This window comes from Meleagris gallopavo, chromosome Z (genome assembly GCF_905368555.1).
Source record: "Meleagris gallopavo chromosome Z, MGAL_WU_HG_1.1, whole genome shotgun sequence".
In the NCBI taxonomy this organism is placed as follows: domain Eukaryota; kingdom Metazoa; phylum Chordata; class Aves; order Galliformes; family Phasianidae; genus Meleagris; species Meleagris gallopavo.
Genome location: NC_139435.1, coordinates 61768256 through 61789610, shown reverse-complemented (window position 1 = coordinate 61789610; position 21355 = coordinate 61768256).

Sequence of the window (21355 nt, the reverse complement as noted above, 5' to 3'; positions counted from 1 at the left end):
AAGTACAATTACATACTGCTATGGCAGTAAACAGATAATCCAAAAGGTTTTCCCCCATGTGCGCTGCTAAAAAGCCACAATGTCAAATGAACATTACTTGAAGTTATCTGTAAAATGGTAATTATGCCTTTTTCACTGAGTTAGAGTAATTTCGCTTTAGATTTGACCCCAGCTGTTATGAAAACACAAGTCTCTGGTTGTCTCACTTCACCTCTCACTTTCATGAGCCTTAGCTCAGCTGCTCAGAGGACATCCTCCACATTTTTTCCTGGCTCAGAGGTGAGGCTGACAGATTGGTTACTCCCTGGGTCATCCTTCCCCCCCTTCTGAAAAATGGGTGCAACACCACATTTTTTCCAATCACCAGGTTGCGATGACTTTACATATAATTAAATATCATCAAGAGTCATGCCATATGTATTTGGAAAGGTTTACTAACACATTCTCAATAAGAAATAACATGTCCACATTAACATTCAAATATGCACTCATCTATCAATGTCTGACAGAAAAAAAAGACTCCAGAGACACCTTAGAGCAGCCTTCCTGTATCTAAGGGAGTCTTACAGGGAAGATGCTAAAGAACTCCCTACTAGGGAGGGCAGAAAGGGAGCCACTACGAGGCGTAACAGCTTTAAATTAGAAGAGAGGAGATTTAGATTAGGTACAAGGAAGAAATGCAAAGCACTGAGGGCAGTGAGGCACAGGAACAGACTGCCCAGAGAAGCTGTGGATGTCTCATCTCTAGAGGCATTCAAGGCCATGGCAGCCTGATCTAGTTGAAGGTGTGCCTAAAGATGGGACGCTTGGGGTTGGAACTAAATGATCTTTAAGATCCCTTCCAACCCAAACCATGATTATGAATGCCACAAGTAGAAAAATCAGAGTGTGGCTCTCTTAAAACAGTGCTGGATCTGGAAGTACCTTCCATCAAATTCTTGCTGCATGCTACACAACTAATTCAGACATTCCAGATGAGGAAAAAAATGGGTTCAGTATCTTTTGTCACATCAGCAGCTGAAACTCTATGCACATATGTATGCGTCACAGATCTTTGCTCCCCTCTCCAGACAGTCCTTGAAAACTTGTTTGTGGCATAGGTTGCCAGCTCACAAGCAGTTGCAACTTTCAGCCAGATGAGTTGGGTCTAGCTGCTAACAGCTTTCATCAGAAAGCACAAATGGAGTTACATTTGCACAAGTACAAAGGCATTGCACAGCAGCAGGCCTTCTCAACCTGTCCTCCCTAGGAATGACTTTCCCCGCTGGGAAAAACCTACCACAGACAGGCTCACATCCACTGATGGGGTCAGCTGTGTGCTTCCTCTCAGTTTCCACATCCTGTGAACTCGCCCAGAGCATCTGCCTTTGGACAGCAAGTTGCCCTTTAGCCTCCTCTAGGTCAGGGTAGGGGTCTGGGCCACAGGACTGGGCAGACAACATGGCCACCCATCCCCCTTGCTTTTACTGCTATCCACACAGACTTCTGTTTGGCATGTCATAAGTTCTCCAACAGCTCTCTGTCTTTCTTGTACCTGCGGCCCCAGACCTGGATGCAATACTCCAAATGGACCCTCAGCTCCCTATCCGTGCTGGCCACTCCCCTTCTGATGGAGCCCAGGATACCATTTGCTTTCAGAGCTGCAAGAGCACACTGAATCACAGAATCACAGAATCACAGAATGGCCAGAGTTGGAAGGGACCTCAAGGATCATCAATCTCCAACCCCCTGCCACACGCAGGGCTACCATCCTCATTACTAAGAATGAAAGGGAAGAGAAAAGGAAAATGACATTAGTAATGTTAATGATACAATAAACACTTATAAATCAAGTTGCACATCATGCAATTGCCCACCACCGGCTGACCAATGCCCAGCCATTCCCCAAGCAGAGGCTGCCCTCCCAGCCCACTCACTTCAGTTTTTAATTGCTTTTCCCACATGATGTCATAAGATATGGAATATTCCTTTGGCCTGTAGGTCAGCTGTCCTGGTTCTGTCTGCTTCCAGGACCTTCTGCTTCCCAGCCCCCTCCCTGTCAGTAAAAGAAGCTGAAATGCCCTTGGTTCTGTGCAGCACTGCTCAGTAACAAGTAAAACACCACTGTAGCATCAACATTCTTTTCTCCCAAAGCCAAAACTCACCATCATACCAGACATTACAAAGAAAATGTCAACTCTGTCCCAGCTGAAAGCAGGATGATATGAGAGCTTTTAATTCTTTTAACAATGCTTATGACTCATACCATTAACAAAAGGATTACTCAGTGCAATTCAGCATCTTATCACAGAATCACAGCATTGCAGAATGGCCTGGATTGGAAGGGACCTCAAGCATCATCAATCTCCAACCCCCCTGCCACATGCAGGGCCACCAACCTCCACATTTAATACTACCCCATGCTGCCCAGGGCCCCATCCAACCTGGCCTTGAACACCTCCAGGGACGGGGCATCCACAACCTCTCTGGGCAGCCTGTTCCAGCACCTCACCACTCTCTCTGTAAAGATCTTCCCCCTGACATCCAACCTAAATCTTCCCTCCCTCAACTTCAAACCATTTCCCCTTGTCCTGCTGTTATCTACCCTTTCAAAGAGTTGATTCCCCTCCTGTTTGTAGGATCCCTTGAGGTACTGAAAGGCTGCAATGAGGTCACCCTGCAGCCTTCTTTTCTCCAGGCTGAACAAGCCCAGCTCCTTCAGCCTGTCTTCATAGGGGAGGTGCTCCAGTCCCCTGCTCATTTTCATGGCTCTCCTTGGGACCCTCTCCAACAGCTCCCTGTCTTTCTTGTACTGTCTTGTACCTGGACACAGTACTGCAGATGGGGCCTCACAAGAGCAGAGTAGAGGGGGACAATCACCTCCCTGTCCCTGCTGGCCACCCCTCTTCTGATGGAGCCCAGGACACCATTTGCTTTCCGAGTTGCAAGGACACAGTGCTGGCTCATTTTCAGTTTTTCATCCATCAGGACCCCCAGGTCCTTCTCTGCAGGGCTGCTCTCAAGGACTGCTCCTCCCAGTCTGTATAAATGCCTGGGATTCTTCCGCCCGAGTGCAAAACTTTGCACTTTGCTGTGTTGAACCTCATTAGGTTCATCTAGGCCCACCTTTCAAGTCTGTTGGGGTCCCTCTGAATGGCATCCCTTCCTTCCACCGTGTCAACTGCACCACTCAGCTTGGTGTCATCAGCAAACTTGCTGAGGGTGAACTCGATTCCATCATCGAAGTCATTGATAAAGATGTTAAAGAGCACTGATCCCAAGACAGACCCCTGTGGGCTTGTTACCAGCCTCCACCTGGACATAGAGCCATTGATCACCACCCTCTGTCTGTGGCCTTTCAACTAATTTCTTATCCATCGAGTGATCCACCCATCAAACCCACATCCCTCCAGTTTGGAGATAAAAATGTGGTGGGGGATCATGTCAAAGACCTTGCTCAAGTCCAGGTAAATGACATCAGTTACCTTTCCCTCGTCCACCAATACCGTCACTCCATCATAGAAGGCCATCAGATTGGTTAAGCATGACCTTCTCCTTGTGAAGGCATGCTGGCTGTCTCTGATCATACACTCATTCCTCATACCAAGTTAAGAAGAACCATCAAATTAGGTACAAATTGTCATCTGGGTGCAGCACAGAAACTCATGGCACCAGCATCATGTTTCGGGATGGTCCCTGCGGAATGTAGTGAAAAAATCTCTTTTCTTGCTAGGTAAGCCAACTCCCAGACCAATTTTTATGATTATTTCAAGCTATATTAAATTCAATTCCTGTTGCTCTAAATGTCATGCTTCAAAAGGGAACCATTACAATGTCTGGTACAAAAACTGACAAATGCTCAACCCACTTTATTTCCTTCCAGACTTCTCTTTTAATGATGAAAAAGCTAACAGTATTGTACCCAACACATCTATTGTTCAAAAATAACAGGTTTTATAGAGTATTCTTTTTTTCCACAGCACATGAAAAGAAATTCACAGCTGGATTGTTTTTATTGTATTGAAAGACTCAACAACAGCTTCATATGGGTTTCATCAATGTGTTGCAGTGGTTTGTTCCTTTTAGAAGCTTGTTCGTGCTGTTTTGCCTAGTGAGCAGAAGACAAGCAAATTTGGCAGCCTGGATCTCTGCTGCTCCTTTGGGACTGACAGTTCTCCTGTTTATCTGCCTTTTGGTGCAAAAGACTGGGACACTGAAAAGAGGTGGGTGTTATTCCACAACTGCACTGGAAACCACAGTGTCTTAGAAGCTTAGCATAATCCAACTTCCTCCCATGCTTTCACACCTGACATGAAAGTGAATGAAAAGCCTCTCTGATCCCTGCCTCCCCTTCTCTGTCAGGAAGCCTGGCAAGAGATGGAGAGAGGAAGGACTTTTAGAGCTCTTTTGCCACGTGCTGCAAACAAGGATAGAATCATAGAATCATGATTCTATCACCAAGGCTGGAAAAGACTTCTGAGATCTTCTAGGTCAACCCATATGTCACCAACATTTCCACACTCAACCGTGTCCCTTAACAACATCTAAATGTTCCTTAAACACCTCCAGGGTTGGTGAGTCCATCACACCCCAGGGCAGCCCATTCCAGTGCATGATTGCTTCTAAGAAGAAATTTTTTTATAGTACCCAACCTGAACCTCCACTGGTACAACTGGAGGCCTTTCCTTGTAGTCCTATCACCAGTTATGTGGGAAAAGAGGCTGACATCCACTTTGCCACAACTTCCTTTCAGGCAGTTGTAGAGAGCAATATGGCCTCCCCTGAGCCTTCTCTTCTCTAGACTAAACAATACCAACTCAGTTAATTTCCCCTTGTAAGAACTGTGCTCTAGGCCCTCCACCAGTTTTGTTGCCCTTCTCTGGACATGCACAAGGGCCTCTATGTTTTTCTTGGAGTGACCAGCACAAAACTGAACACACTGCTCAATGTGTCCTCACCAGAGCTGAGTACAGGGGGACAATCACCTCCCTGCTCCTGCTGTATACACTAATTCTCATACAAGTCAGGGTACCATTGGCTTTCGGGGCATGCTGCTGGCTTATATTTAGCAAAGTGTCAATCAACACCCTCAGGTCCATTTTTTCCACACAGTCTTCCAGCCACTCTGCCCCAAGCCTGTAACGTTGCCTTGGGTTGCTGTGGACAAAGTACAGGACCTGGCATTTGGTAATGTGGAACTTCATCCCCTAGGCCTCAGCCTAGTGATCCAGCTTTTCCAGATTGCTCTGAAGGGCTTTCCTACCGTGAAGCAGATCCTTTTTCCCAGCTTGGTGTCATCTACAAACTTACTGAGGGGATGCTCAATCCCCTTGTTCAGGTCAATAAACATTGTTCAGGTCAATAAACATATCAATAAACACATCAAACAGGACGGGCCCCAGTACCAACTTCTGGGGGAACACCATGTGTGACCGCTAGCTGGATTTAAAGTCCACTGACCACTACTCTCTGGGCCTGGCACTCCAGCCAGTTCTTTAACCAGCAGAAAGTGTACCTGTCCAGACCACAGGCTGCCAGCTTCTCCAGAATACTGCGGGAGACAGTGTCAAAGGCTTTGCTGAATTCAAGCTTGGCTTTTGCCTGTCTGACTTTCTCAATGCATATCCTGAAAACCTCTTTGTATTCTCTCCTTACATTGTCTGTCCTTTCTTCCACAGCAGATAGGCTCTCTTTTTCTCATTGTCTCACATGGGGACAACCTAATTCTGTGCCTCTATGACTTCTTTCTTGAGGAGCAACCAGCCTTCTTGGACCCTTTTACACTTCAGTACTGACTCCCAACGGACCCTCCCTACCAGCATCCTGAACACTTCAAAGACTGCCCTACAGAAGTCCAAGGTAGCAGTTCTGCTGACTCTCCTCCTGACTTCACCTAGAGAACTCTACCATTTTGTGGTTGCTCTGCCCAAGAAAGCTCCCAGCCTCCACATTTCCAACCAGTCCTTCTCTGTGAACAGCAGGTGTCTCTCAACGAACCAACCCTATAAGCTCCTGGGGATAGCATCTATTTCCCCCTTTGGGACAGGTGAGACCCATCTGCAGCCATCAGGTCAGATGCTTAGTATACCACCCCATGGTCAAAGAAAACTAAATTCCAGTAATTGCATCAGCCTCTTAGCCATGTATTTATGAGATGAGATGAGATGGGATTTCCTGGTCTTCTCAGTATCCCTTGCTGCCACTGAAGGGATAGAGGAAAACACTATCCATAGTCCTGCTCCACCAACTAGCTGCCTCACTGCCTTGAAGCCCCTTTTGATAGCCTTCAGGCTTCCCTCAGTGGCTTCATCGCTGTCAGCCTGAACTATCAGTAAGTGATAACAAGCCAGAATCAGGAGTAGAAAGACTTCACAGGCAGGCTTAGTAGGTGGGAGTGAAGAAAACCTGGGGTGCTGTTAGGAAAGCAATAGGTTGAGGAGGAAATGAGAGAATGGGGCAGAGCAGGGAGAAGTTGTGCATGCCTAGGAACGTGACTATGTCATAGCAAGATGCCCTGCTGGGCATTAGACAATTGGCAACTGTACTTAGGGCAAATAGTTATATTTGAATTTCAGGTTTTGGGAAAAGTTAGAAGCTTATTAAAGCAGGCAGCCTGCAATTTGTTCTATGATGCACTTTCCTGTAGGAGCATCTGACTTACAGCCATCATAGTGGTCAGGCAATTTAGACGAGCTGCTTAACACTGCATCAACACAAGTAAAGCGTACATATTCTGGATGCACCCAAGAATGAGAAAGGACTCAGTCTTTCTTTCAGTCTCACAGTTCTTGGCAATTAGGAATAAACATACAACTCAGGAAAAATAAGTTCTTGCCTTGAACCAAAGAGCAACATTCCAACCCAAGAAAAACTCAGTGCAAACAAATGCAGTGGAAGGGCTGCACATTTTAAATTATATTCAGAGAAAAGCATAGACATGTATTTTGCTCAAAACCTATCTGACAGTAAGAAAATATTTTAATAGACCATGAAAACTTTCTGCTGTTTGTCACGCTGATGAGTCACTGTTTTGTAGTAAAGTCTAAACGTGATACGTAGCTGTGTGATATATTTTTTTCTCTTAGATCATAGGTCAGTCGGAGGGAGAGAGAAACAAACCATGATGAAGACCAAAGGGAAAAACATACCCGTACCTCTCTGAAATGCAGACACCAGCAAACATAATTAATGTGCACTAATCTTAAAACAGGAAATCCCCAGACATGAGGGTAGAGTGTTTGCCACAACACAGAATGTGCAGTTTGACTTGTGATCTCTTGTACAAGAACACTTACGCCGCTTTCTCTCTAGAAAACAACCAACCAAGATTTTTTGTTTTATTTTGTTTTGTGTTGTTCAATCAATCAATCAATCAATCGTTCTCCACTCTTGATTGTTTATCTTAGAATGTTAAGAAGGAAGGGCTTTATAGTGTTTCCTCTCCTGAAGGAACTGCTGAAACAAATTATGCCCAGCATTACTCCTGTAAATCCCTCTGAGAAGCAGTAGCAGAAGAGTCTACTAAAAATTTAATTATCCATGTTGCTGAAGATGTGAGTGCTAGAAGACTCTGTAAGAAAAAATGCTGGGGCTGGCTGTATTAGACTAGACAAGTGAACAAAATCTTGTCTGATTAAATCAGCCAACAAGAAGATAAAATATAAGTGTGGTAGGCATTACCATAATATTGCTGTAATGGAGAGTCACTAAGCAAATGCAAAAATTGAAGCTATTGTTCCTGTGTTAACAGCTCCGTAATGGCTATTAGGGACAAAAAATATCTATCTAAAAGTTGGTAATAATGAACAAGGAAACAAGGTTTTATCTAGATGTTTCTAGATGATGTTTCAACCACCTTACTTATTCACAATTACTCTAAGCAATAGAAATTTGTGTAGGGCATTGGACACATTTTAACCATGGCAGAGTATTAATCTCTTATGGATCACTTTCCATGAATACACATGCATATCCTGCAGGTCTTCTGTACACTGCCTCCGTCACAAACAAAAATACTAACCAGTTCAGTACATCACAACCAGTTAGGCTGAAGGCCACTTCTTGTAAGTGTATGTAGGAGAGAATTGGCATTATGAAATACGGAGTGGCTGCTGGCAAAGAAAACCATAGCATAGCCACTGTCCTAAGTGTCATATAAAACACCGCTGATATCTTCAGCTGTGAGAAAGAGGTATTGTGGAGAGCTTCATTAGGTAATGTGAGTGAATTTAAGGTGATGGTTGGTCATCCACATGAAGGCACTGAAGAAACACTACAAAAATTTAGATGGAGCAGGATAGGAAGAAGAAAGTCAATTTGTGATTTGTTGGTACACAGGTAGGAACTGAGTTAAAAGGGAGAGTGCAATCAGACAAAATTCTTCAAGGAGAAAAGATGTCATCTTCCAAGGGAAAATTTCATGTTACTTACTGCAGCCAAGATGATATTCTTTGATACCAACTCCACAGAGTAAAGGGAAGTATCCTTGTATTTCACTGTGTTTTCTATGGAGATACTACTGCCTGGAAATGCAAATACGAGTAAAAACAGAGGCATATACACACCATTTACAGGAAAACAATCTTTTCAATTCTGTACATGCGTCATATTTGCGCACATAGTTTTGAATGTTCTGACTCATATTTGGCTAGAATAAAATATCTTTAGTGTTCAGAAAAGTTGTCTCTTTTCCATAATATAGACTCCTAAGGGAACATTTTTCTCAATAATCTATTTAATCTGACTTGATGGTATTTTCTTGCACACTAAGTATCTTGGATGTGATTCTCCTGTCAGAATGATGAATGTGAAGAAGTATCTTTTTTTTTCCTTCTTAGATTGTTTTCTCTTGAATTCTCCTGAGATTAAGAGTTTTTAATACTTTCTAAGTGTTCTCAGGGAGCCAGACACTTCTGAGTGGTGTCCACTCAGAGGACAAAGGTAATGGACCCAAACAACAACATAATTTTCTCTCTCTCTCTCTCTTTCTCTCTCTCTCTCTCTCTCTCTCTCACACACACACACATACACACACACACACACACACACACAAAATAAACACTTTTTTTTCCCAAAGTTTTAGGAAAAATTGGGTTCCATGAAAAACTAGAAACACTGAACACCTCTCAGTGTTTGTTTTGTCACAGAAGAAGACAGCCATGACTGGTAGCTCCTGCCAGACTCCTCTTGTTCAGCCCACATGCAAAGGGAAGTCTTCTAGCACTTACATGCAGTCATCTTGTTGCTTGAAGCATATCTGTATTGGAGCTCCTTGAGCACTCCTTTTACAGAGAATCATGCAGTGGTATCTTGGGTTAGTGTGATTCAAGATTCCTTTCAGTGGAAACCCAGTTGAATTTTTGATGTTTTTTGTTAAGGGAGAAAGCCCCAAGGCCCATATACAGCAAGTTGAATTACTAACTGTGAGTTTTAGATATGATAGAATTGACACATGCTTTTGCAGGGGAGATCTTGTCGCAGAATAATAGAGATCTGCAGTTCAACTGAAGAGAAAGAAAATGGAAATTCCTACTAAGCATGCTTAGGAGGAGGTCTGCCTCTCACAGACCTCATAGTTTGAAGGATTTTCACCAAGGACTACAGATCTTAGCACTGCTGCTCATCTCTTGCCTGTCCCGGGAATACTTACTCTCTGTCAGATGTCCTTCACAAATATGTCTTTCTCATAATATTTGTATGAGAACTGTTAGATCACAGCCTGAATCAGTGATTGAGCAGCTTCTGAAGGGAGGTTGCCAGCCCTGGGATTTGAAGTGTAAGCAATTCATTTTTGCAACCTTATTTAAGAGCTGGCAGCTGCAAGGAAAGCAACTCTACTTAGAGACTGTTTTCCTTTAGGATGTTTGATGAGCCTGATTCCCAGGATGTGGTAAGATTCTTTTTTTATTTCTGGATTATACCCTGCCCTGTACCTTTCTTGGATAATCCAAAACTGGTTTAAAGCAACTGTAAATGCTGTGAACTATCTTTACATTTGGTGACCCAGGCAGGAGCTACTATAGGCAGTAAAAATTCTGAGATGGCTTTGTTTAAGGGTGTAGCAAATTGGTTTGGACTGGGGAAATCCATTTCACTGGAAAAGGAGTTACCTGAGGGCATCCTGGGTTTCCTAGGCTGTCTATGGCATGGGCTGTCTTCTATAGTAAAAATATGGGGATTATTAAGGGATGGAGGGGAACATTGCCAGCTCCCCAAACCAAATGATAGCATAACTTGAGGGCCCTAGGAACTGATATTTTTCTAAACACAGAAAGACCACTTCAAGCATCCACCACAGCCTGGCATCTGTTAATGGTCTTAAATAAGTTAAATCTCTTGGAATAACATCTTGAGGTTGAAAATCAACTATTACACGATTGAATTAAACAGCTAGAATGTAAGATTGCTGTATCAATGGGTAAAATTACAGAAAATTAATGCAATACAACTAGTCAGGGCCTAATGTCTCATGAATGAAGGGAACCCTAAGCAATTGGACCCCTATGGCCCTGACAATATTTGAAAAGAAAATGTTAAAAAATCTGATCTAGAACCTCTGGTGGAACTGGATTCTCTAGAAATTCAGCCAGTAGTCACTAAAAAAACCCAAGAAAATTCAAGAGAGACATTAGAGAATACCATCTGAAGAATGGCTTCCTTCCCAAGCTATGATACATCTTACTTCACACCTGTATATGGACACTGAATTGATGGACTTAGTTCAACAGTTCCAGCAAGGGCTGAGAGAAAGTGTCCCAGTCTGGCTGTTGAGGCTACGGGATGTGGCAGAGAAAAGTGTTGTGGTAAATGGCTCAGAAATTTCCAGACTAGCCTCTATCATGATAAAGTCAGCACTGAAGCAAAGGTTGTATGCCACTGTCACACACAGTAAGGAAAATCATTCCTTAACTCAATGGATTATGGCAGCCAGTCAACTGACATGGCTTAATAAACCAGTTATATCCACCCATAGTGGTTTATGGAATACTATAGAAGAGCTCCAGAATTATATCTGGAAGCTAGGTAGGAGAGAAGCCATCTATGAGAACACTTTGGAGAGTCCTGACTTGGTTACTGTGGGAATGACAGACTTAATTCTACAAAGCTCCTTCCCATCACTGTGGGACACTTACAGTGATATTTTATCATTTGGTGGCTTCTGAGGCCGTAATTCAACAGACTACTCAGCTAGTGGCTAACCTTGGAGAAACCAAATTCCAAAGTGCACAAAATTCAAGCAATACAGAAAATTAATACTGATCTCAGGAAATCCAAGCCTGAAAACACCCCCCTAAGGATTCCACAGTCAAGGCCTGTGAGAGTTTCTTGCAGGCAAATATCAAATCACCTTATATGGGCCGGGGTACAACTTAATAAGATTGAAAAGCAATCTGAGCATGTCCTCTGTGAAGGTAATTAAAAGAAAAACAAAGCTTTACAACTTCCACTAGAACAGAAGGTATCAGGACTACAGGTAAGATTCCTCCACAGGTTTGGAGGCTAGAAGCTGTCCTAATACCACCTAAGAAGTGTTAACCACCTCAGGGAGTTCAGGCAGCCACAGCCTCCAGAAGAACAAGAACTAGGGACTTCTCATGGCATCAAGTAGGGGAGCAAGGTCCCTGAGGATTAGGGCCTTCAAAGGGGCCTGGAGGTCCTATGTCGAGTTGACAATACACTAGTCCTGGAAAAAATAGAGCAAGAGTAATGGAACTGGTGGATACAGAAGCTGAGACACCTATAGGTTACAGCGACCCATCAAAGTTTCCTGATACATGAGCCATTATATATAGGAAAAATTATCCCAGTAATGCAGATGTTGTTAAAATTGGTTGTTGGACACCTGCCTCCTCAGGAGCACAGAGTATCTACTGCACTACTACAGGAATATATGTTAGGCATAGATACACTGTGGGGACTGACTTTCCATACTAGTATTGAAGAGACTGTATTACAAATTAAAGTTTATTCTATGGGGCTATGCAAAGAAAAAGCCCATTAAGGTGACCCACCTGTGCTGGATTACTAATATGAGATAGTATAAATTCTCAGTAGGTCAGGAAGAAATCATACGAACAGTAGAAGGTATGGATCATAAGTCCAGCACATTTCCCCTGTAATTCTCCTAAATGGCTGGTCCTGGAAACAGATGGGACTTGACAGATGGCAGTTGATTTTAGAGGATTAAACAAGGTCATTCCAGCAATTCATGTGGCTGTACCTACTATTATCACCTTCCTGGACAAATTGAGTAGGGAATTAGAAACGTATCATGGTGTCCTAGGCTTAGCTAATGCATTCTTTAGCATTTCCATTGCTGAAGAATCATAACAGCAACTTACATTCACATGGGAGTAGATTTTTTAGGTTGTACCACACGGGTACATACATTCACCAACTTATTGCCATAATTTGGTAGCCTGTGAATTTGTGGGGTGGGATAAACCAGATAATGTCAAATTGTATCATTATTCTGATGACTTAATGCTGATTTCTACCTCTTTGGAAACTCTTGAAAAAGCAATAGGTTCCTTATTGAAATATCTACAAGAAGATGGATGGGCTATTAACCCACAAAACATTCGAGGACCTGGATTGTTGGTGAAATTTTCAGGACAGGAAAGACTAATGTCTTACCCGATGCCATTACTGATAAAATTCAGGTGTTTCCAATACCAACTACAGCAAAAGAGCTACAAGAATTTTGGACATCTGGGCTGTTGGATGACTTTTATACTCCAGCTTGCACAGGTCCTGAGGCCTCTGTATACAGTCATGGGCATGTGGATGGTTGGAACAAGATGCTTTCCAGCAAGTCAAATTAGCTGTCAAACAAGCACAGGCACTTAGAATATTTGATCCCACCCTACCTGCTAAATTAGATGTACATATAACCCAAGAAAGGTTTGTGTAGGTTTGGGGCAGCATCAGGTTCTGTCTGCACCCCAATTGGTTTCTGATCTCAGGTTTGGTGTGAAGTAGAAGGAAGGTATAGCTTGATTGAAAAACATTTTCTGGCTACCTACTCTGCCTTGCAGGGGGTGGAACCAGTAACACAAATGGCACAGGTGGGAGTAAAAACAACACTACCTATTCAAAGATGGGTAAAGATCTATCACACATTCCCAAGACACGGGTGGCCCAAGCACGAACAGTGGCAAGTTCAGGCACTATCTGGGAACTGAAGTCACTTGTATTCCTCACCATTAAAAAAAGAGATACAAAATATATTAGCCCCAGTGATAATGATGATGACCACCATAGTGACACTCCTGGAGCTATTGCTCCACCAGAGAGGAGTCCTGTACAAGAGGGAAAATATCCTATCCCAGAAGATTCCAGGTACACGAATCGGTCCAGCAAAGGAAATCCTACAAAATGGTAAGCAATTGTGTACCATCCCTCAACTCAGACCATCTGGCTCAAAGAAGGGAATGGACAGAATAGCCAGTGGCTGAACTAAGAGCAGTATGAATGGTTGCAACTCAGAAACTCAGATGGTGCACTGTACATCTGCATGGATAGCTGGGTGGTCTACTGAGGATTTAAGATTTGGACTGCTCAAGATTGGAATATCCAGGCCTGACCAACCTGGAGCAGAGACATGTGGCTGGATATATGGAACGTGGTTAGGCATAGAATAGGATAGGCCTACCATGTATCCAGACACCAGCCCATGTAGTCACTAATGAAGCCAACACACTAGCTTGGATAAGGTGGCTGGAAGATTTGCCAGCAGATAACATTGCCCAATGACTACATAAGAAGTTACGACAACAGAAGTCAATGTGGGTAGCAGTAAAAGCAAGGGGGATGGGTGGCCATGTTGTCTGCCCAGTCCTGTGGCCCAGACCCCTACCCTGACCTAGAGGAGGCTAAAGGGCAACTTGCTGTCCAAAGGCAGATGCTCTGGGCGAGTTCACAGGATGTGGAAACTGAGAGGAAGCACACAGCTGACCCCATCAGTGGATGTGAGCCTGTCTGTGGTAGGTTTTTCCCAGCGGGGAAAGTCATTCCTAGGGAGGACAGGTTGAGAAGGCCTGCTGCTGTGCAATGCCTTTGTACTTGTGCAAATGTAACTCCATTTGTGCTTTCTGATGAAAGCTGTTAGCAGCTAGACCCAACTCATCTGGCTGAAAGTTGCAACTACTAGTTGCTTTTTTTAATGGTGTGACTGAATCAACGGACAAAGGCCTACCCACTAATGTCAGCATAACTGCTAAGGGAGGTTTAAAACTCAGCAGCATCTGTATATCTGAATTCATCAGATAAAAAAACATTAGCGTTGTATGCTCCATCACTATCCTAATCTCTTTGTGAAATTTAATTCTGTGGTAATCCAATATCAGCATGAATATAGTCATGTAGTGACTCACTTCTAATCATCACCAGAATTTGAAAAACACAGTGTGTCATTCCTGTTTTAGGATAAGGTCACAGGATTTAGTGTTAGCATTAAGACTAGACTTGTTTGTTATTTTCAGTTTTATAAAACCTATATACAGCATGGCTTTTCCTCCCAGCTTTGCATCTGAGCTTTGTTCAGAGACCTCAAAAGTGAAAGTCTTTCAACAGATGTTTGTACACATGTACTTTCAATTTGATTCTCAGTCCTCTACCATAACCATTTTGCTTAAACTACCAAATTTATCTTTTTGTTTTGATATTTATGAAAAGCTTAATGAATCACTAAACAGGTAAAGGGACTTTATGATCTCTTGAAGAGAACTGGGTAATGAGGCAATTTCCTCAGAAAAGACCTATGACACATTAATTGTCAGTGAATCATGTTGTAGAGCAAAAATCATTGTCCACAGTACTGCATAGGAGTGCTCCAGTAAATGTCTAAATATGAAAAAAAGTTCAATATACTCAGTCATGACAGCATGGCTGGCTGATGACATTTGTGGGAAAGGTTCAGGCAGATAGTTTGCCGGAATAACAGCTGGCCAGCTAAGTACACATCTGGACACTGTAAGCCACCAGTTAAATCCAAGCAGATTTTAGCAGATAAGAAAAGGGCGTTACTAGACACAGGCAGGCCAGGGCCTGACTTGAGGGTTTTGTTGCATTTCACAATAGTCTGCTGTGGAGACTAGGTAAAAAATCAAACAAGTACAATATGTTCAAATTAACTCATAATGAATGAAGGAAAGGAAATGCACTTGCCAGGAAGAGAATATTTCTATAAACAAAGCACAGTATTTCTGAAAAGAAACCTGCAAGAAATATTCATAAAAGGAAACAGAAAACTAAAATTTGTAACCTTAACAAAATTAATATGCTTTACTTTTTTTTTTTACTTTTTTTTTTTTGGTCACATGCAGTTTTTGATTCACTGATATAAATATCCAAGGTACAGATGTCCACTTAATCTAATCCCTGTTTTAGTTCCAGGTGCTGTATTCGTCCCACAGATTTATGCTTGTGTCCTATAATTCCAAGTCCTGATATATCAATAATGTAGTAATGTAGTAATAACTAAGGCTTGATCATGTATTGAAGCATGACTTTAATAAAACAAAAAACTCAAAAAACTCAAAAAAAAAAAAAAAAGAGAGAGGGAAGGAGAAACTTAAGATATTGAAAACTATGGAGAATATTGTTAGCATTAAAAGGTAGATTTCTCATTTGGTTAAAGCTTCTGACAAAATAATCTAACAAAGGGAGAATTCTAAAAGTACTCTGCAGTAGAGCTCTGTTCAAGGGTAAGAACTGCTGAAAGTTACCTTGACAGGTGTCTGCTGGACAAAAGCAAAGTTAAAATCAGAAATTTTCTAAATGAAATAAATACAGAAAACTGTCTTAGTACTGTACTGTAAGCAATTCATATTTATAATTCCTGCACACGTGTAATACTTTTAACCTTGTATATAAGCTATGAAGTAAGTACTGCTGTCATTTTGGTGTGGGCAAAGTCACCCATTCCTCGTCTTGAACTACTGAGCATCTCAGGTGCAGATTTGACAGTGCAGTTTCTTCAGTACAGCTGCTAGCTAAACAGGATAGCTTTTGTGAGTCTTGAAAATCATTAAATTGTCTTGTACTTTGATCTCAAGTCTTTCAGATGTTCACAGTTTAATAAGTTAGCAGACCTAGCAATGGTCAGTTCTTTTTAACTGACACCTCTTGAGCTTTTCTGTCACCTTTTAATTCAGCAGTGAAGATGGCCAGTATTCTGCTTTTTAGCAGAACCAGTTTGATTGTAGTCTTGGGAAACTAGCCGGTCTCTTGAGCCTCGAGGAGGCTACAGCCTCAGAAGAACCACTGTAGACACTTTTGCTTGTTTGTAGGTGGATCTTTTCCAAGAATATCTGTTCCAGAGTCTTAAAGGAGAAATAAAAAGTATAAAAACTCTGGAAGTATATAAAGAGCTATTGCAGTTTGAAGCTTTTTCTTATGTACAAATAATACAACTTTTTCCATTCACACCATGATTTTAGGTACTATAAGCAATAAATACACTATTGAGAAGTCATGTAATGACCTGATGCTATCAATGCAATTTTCTTTTCCTCGGGTACTTAGCAGGATGAATTAATTGGTTGTTATTTGAGGGACAGACTCATTTTCACTCAGGACCAAAATTTCTATCTTTTTTTTTAATGTTCTTGAAATGTCTTAAGAATATGTAGAATATAAAGCAATGTACCAAGTTTCTTTTACTGCATTGTAACACTTTCATTTTCTATTATAGATGGAAATAAAGTACACGTGTGTTGCTTTTCCCTGACATTTTGTGTCTCACAGTAAATTTGATTATGGATTTTTCCGCACTGAGATGTACTCAGACAGAAAACAATCTCAGAAATATATATATATATATATATATATATACTGAGTTTGTGGTATTAATATCCCTAAGGTGTTTCACTCTTCTTCCTATTGGTAGGCTTCACTTTGGTCTGGCATTGGTGGTAATTAATTATTACCTGAAGTTCTTGGCAGATATGAGGTCCTGGGCTCTCTAATTTTTGATTAGCTTTCTGCGACTGAGAGCCTGGGACTGATGTCTGTGTCAGTCTGCTAGCCCTAGCTACTGCAAGTACAAGAACCTTTGCCACTGCTGAAAAAAGCAGTAAATCAGCCTTATGCTTTTCCTCTGGTTTGTGAAAGTCTGTTTTTTCCTAAAAGCCACTTAAACTTAACTTTGAAGGAATGAGAGAACAGCATGTGGCTGTGAGTTATAAGGAAAATCTTTTTTACCTAGAATGGATTCCCCAGGAAAACTCACATTTGTATTGATTTAGCAGTGTATCTTAACGCTTCAGTTTATAGAGGCCACAGCCATTATTTTTTCCTTATTTCATTTTTTTATGTGAATTTTTAAATTTGTGCCCTATTGATTAAGTATGGTAAGCTACTCTAGTTCTAATCAAAGAAAGATTTTCCTATATCTTACAGAGTTGATAATCGTAACTTTGCTGAAATATCACATAAAATGATTTCCAGTGTATTTATCAATTGAAATTTACTTTTACTTTTACTTTAGCTGCAGAATGAATGTTGATGATCATGTGTGATGGAAGTTGGATTTAAATATTGAACATTTTTTTAAAACAATCTCTGATTTTCTAGTTACGCTAGTGAAATAAGAAATGTTTTCCAACACCTGTGTTCCCCTTACCTTGTCTATAGCTTAACCCATTCAAATTGCAAATACTACTTACTGGAAAAAATCATGGAACAGTGACACTGGAACTTCAATTATATTAAAATTAATTTATAATCCTCCTTTTAAATAAGATTTATCTAGACATCACTAAGCAAAGGCCGTATCTGTTGTTCATAGAGACTTCCAGCAGGAGAAACACACAAAAAAAAGTAATCCATTTTATCTACAGAATATCTTTTACTACTCTATTTTAAGTTAACCTAAATCCTGAAAAAATATTCAATATTCAAATTAATTTAGGAGTTCTCAGTTTGGGAAACAATATCATGTTTTGTGTTTTTCCTTCTTTTTTTTTTTTTCCAGATATTCTCATCTTGTTTTGCAGATGATTTTCTAATTTATGGATTCATTTTAAATAACTGATTTTATTTGTAACTGATAACACAATTTATCTGTGCCTGCTTTTTCCCTCTATTTTATGCCGTAGAAACAAGAAATCATTTCTTACCGTTTGTGAGGCAGTGGCCTTTCTAAAATCTTTTCTTTCTGTAACACAATAATCAGGTTATTCTCTAGACTTTTCATTGTGGTAATATAAAATTAATAGTAAGCATATGTTCTTTCTTTTTTTTTTTTTCTGTGCATAAGCTAAGAGAAGAAGATTTTCTGTATAATCTTAATGAATATTCTCCTTAATACACTGTTTAAACTGAGTGTCAATAACTTTTTTTTTTTTCCCAAAAAGACTGAAAGGATCTCACATTTTCAGGTAATTAAATTGTTTATGATTTTTTTTAAAACCTTGGTGTTTGAATTTATATTTATTGAACTTCTCTTATGGTTTCTATAAAACATTCTAAAAATATCTATCAGCAAAATTTTGCTTATTATAGTTCATTTTAAATAGGCAAGAACACATATGAAATGTTACCTGGGTTGTGACAGGGTTTAATTGGTCCATTTTTAAAAGCAGCATTCACTATTTCATTTATGTTGGGAAACAGTTCTTCTGAATTTGCCGCATTTCTGAACGCATGGAAAAGAGGACAGTGAATGTTAAGAATCAGCATGGATTTACCAAGAGTTAAGCATGCTCTGCTAAGCTGATAGCCTTCTAGAATGACAATACTGAATTTGTGGAAGAGAAGGCAGTAGAAAGAAGGCTCTTGATGCTCTCTCCCATGGTACTGCTGTAGGATGTTGTCTGCATGGGTGGAAGCTGGATAAGTTAAAAATTAGTGCGTGGTCAGTCTTTGAGGTTGACAATGGTGGTTAAAGAGACATGATGTGTCCAGAAGCTGATAGCAATGCCCATACTGTAGGAATGTGAGGAATGTGTCCTAGGACCTGGGCTGTTTAACACAAGCATCACCTGGACAGAACATATAGCTAAAATACACTTGTGAAAGCTACCCATTTTGGTGAGCTTCTTTGTCAAGGATGCCCTGTAGAAGAGAAAGAAGAAACTTGCCTATGTCAAGCTAACTCTTTTATTTTCCTATTAGTGAAATCTCTTTTTATTTAGCTCTGTTGAGATGTAGTACTTCCGCATAAGTAAAGAAGTTAATACTAATGGTGAAGGGAACTTTAAATTCTGGGAAAAAGTAAAGCTGTACTGCCTGCATGTAGGATAAGAATCCATACAAACTTAGTAGTTATTTTGATTTCATTGAGGAAAATGCACTGCTGTGTCACAAAACAGAATAGCAGTGTGATGCATCTGACATCTTTAGGCTTCTGTGAGGAGTTGACACTTGGTTAAGAAAATCCAGTAATAGCAATGTTTAGCAGTTTATATGAAGCAACTGTTCTAAGACTAGCAACGGATTGCTTCTAGAGTTTAAATACAAAATATATTCAGAGCATCTTTATTAGAAACAGCTAGTGACTTCCTGTCAATTTCTTCCAAGTTATTTTTCCTGTTTACTGCACTGAAGCGGTTTTAAAAAATAAATCTAATGTCTACATACGTGACTTTTATTTTCTCTTGCTTCTGAAAAAAATCATCTCATTCTTAAATGGGATTAGGCTGAGGTCAAGGAGTCTTCTTCTTCCACACGTTCTTAAGGTAGCAGCTGTATTCCCTTACTCCCCTACAAAGGTGTCAGTCATCTTCATTATCTAAATACAAACCGTGAACAAGAGCTGCTTGTCAGGTGACTCTAAGCTGAAGCTGACAGTGGATCTGTGTGTGTTTTGGAATACCAGGTATAGACTGTAAAACAAGGTTTAAGTTGCTGATGTTATTTTTTTCCTGAAATATCTCTCTCTCTCTTTTTCTTTTTTATTTTATTTATTTTTTTAATTTTCTGTCAGTCTAGTCTGTCTGAGTGCAATTCTCAGGGAGGAAGAGGATTTTATTTCAGTAGATGCTTACACTGCATTAGCTGTCTTTGAGGCCCTATGTGCTTCTTCCCATTTACGGACGAACAGCAGATTCATGTTTCTGCTTCTTTAATATGGAATCAGTTAAGAACAGCTGTGATGAAAATCTTTTCATGGTTGGATTTTGATAGTGTGTGTACAACCTACATGACAAAGTCTGATCTAACACAAAATAATTATTTCCCTGTCAGAAAAGTTTTATATTTACAGTGCATTATTTTCACATCACTTTAAGACATTGTTACTCCTCTTTCTTACTCTTGGAGGAGTGATTTTCTTATTGATTTTTTAACAATAAGTTAAAAAGTTGAATGCCTTATTTGTGAGTGTTACAATACAATTTCGATTGATTAATTTGGCTGAATGCAAACACAGGTCCCTTAAAAGCTGCAGTATCTAACATGGCTGAATTGACTGTAATCATACAGGAGCAAGGTCATCGTTCTAACAACCATTGATATAAAAGACTTTTTTTTTTAATACCAGTATATTGATGATGCATTGACTGGGCAGTCTAATGCTGAAGTAGTAGGGCAGACTCAGGCAGAAATGGTCATACATCTGGAGAACTTAAGGGTCCAAATCCCAGCAGAGAAGGTCCAACTCCCAGCTCCAGAAGCAAAATTTTGGGGCATTTGGTCAAGGGGAGGAAGTGTGCATTTTCTCACTGAAACATTAACCACTCTGGAATGAGTAAAGATGCCTGAAAATAAGGAGTTAAAACACGACTTAGGCTTTTTGGTATTTTGGAGTAAACAGATTCCAGATTTTTCTATTATAGCTTGTCCTTAGTATGATTTGACACATAAAACCAAACTGGACATGGATTCCCATTCACGAGGAAGCATTAAAGTTCCTAATCAGGGTATACCAGGCTTAAGGATCCCTAAACCTGACAGATCCACTCCACACTGAATGAGGCTTTCACAGAATCACAGAATCACAGAATTGTAGGGGTTGGAAGGGACCTCTAGAGATCATCGAGACCAACCCCCCTGCCAAAGCAGGTTCCCTACACCAGGTCGCACAGGTAGGCGTCCAGGCGAGACTTGAATATCTCCAGAGAAGGAGACTCCACAACCTCCCTGGGCAGCCTGTTCCAGTGCTCCGTCACCCTCACCGTGAAGAAGTTCTTACGCACATTCGTGCGAAACTTCCTATGCTGCAGCTTATGTCCGTTTCCCCTCGTCCTGTCTCCACGTACCACTGAAAAGAGACTGGCCTCACCACTATGGCCGCCACACCTCAGATATTTATAAACCTGGATCAGGTCCCCTCTCAGTCGTCTTTTCTCAAGGCTAAACAGACCCAGTTCACTCAGCCTTTCTTCATAGGGGAGATGCTCCAGGCCCTGAATTCACCATCTTTGTGGCCCTC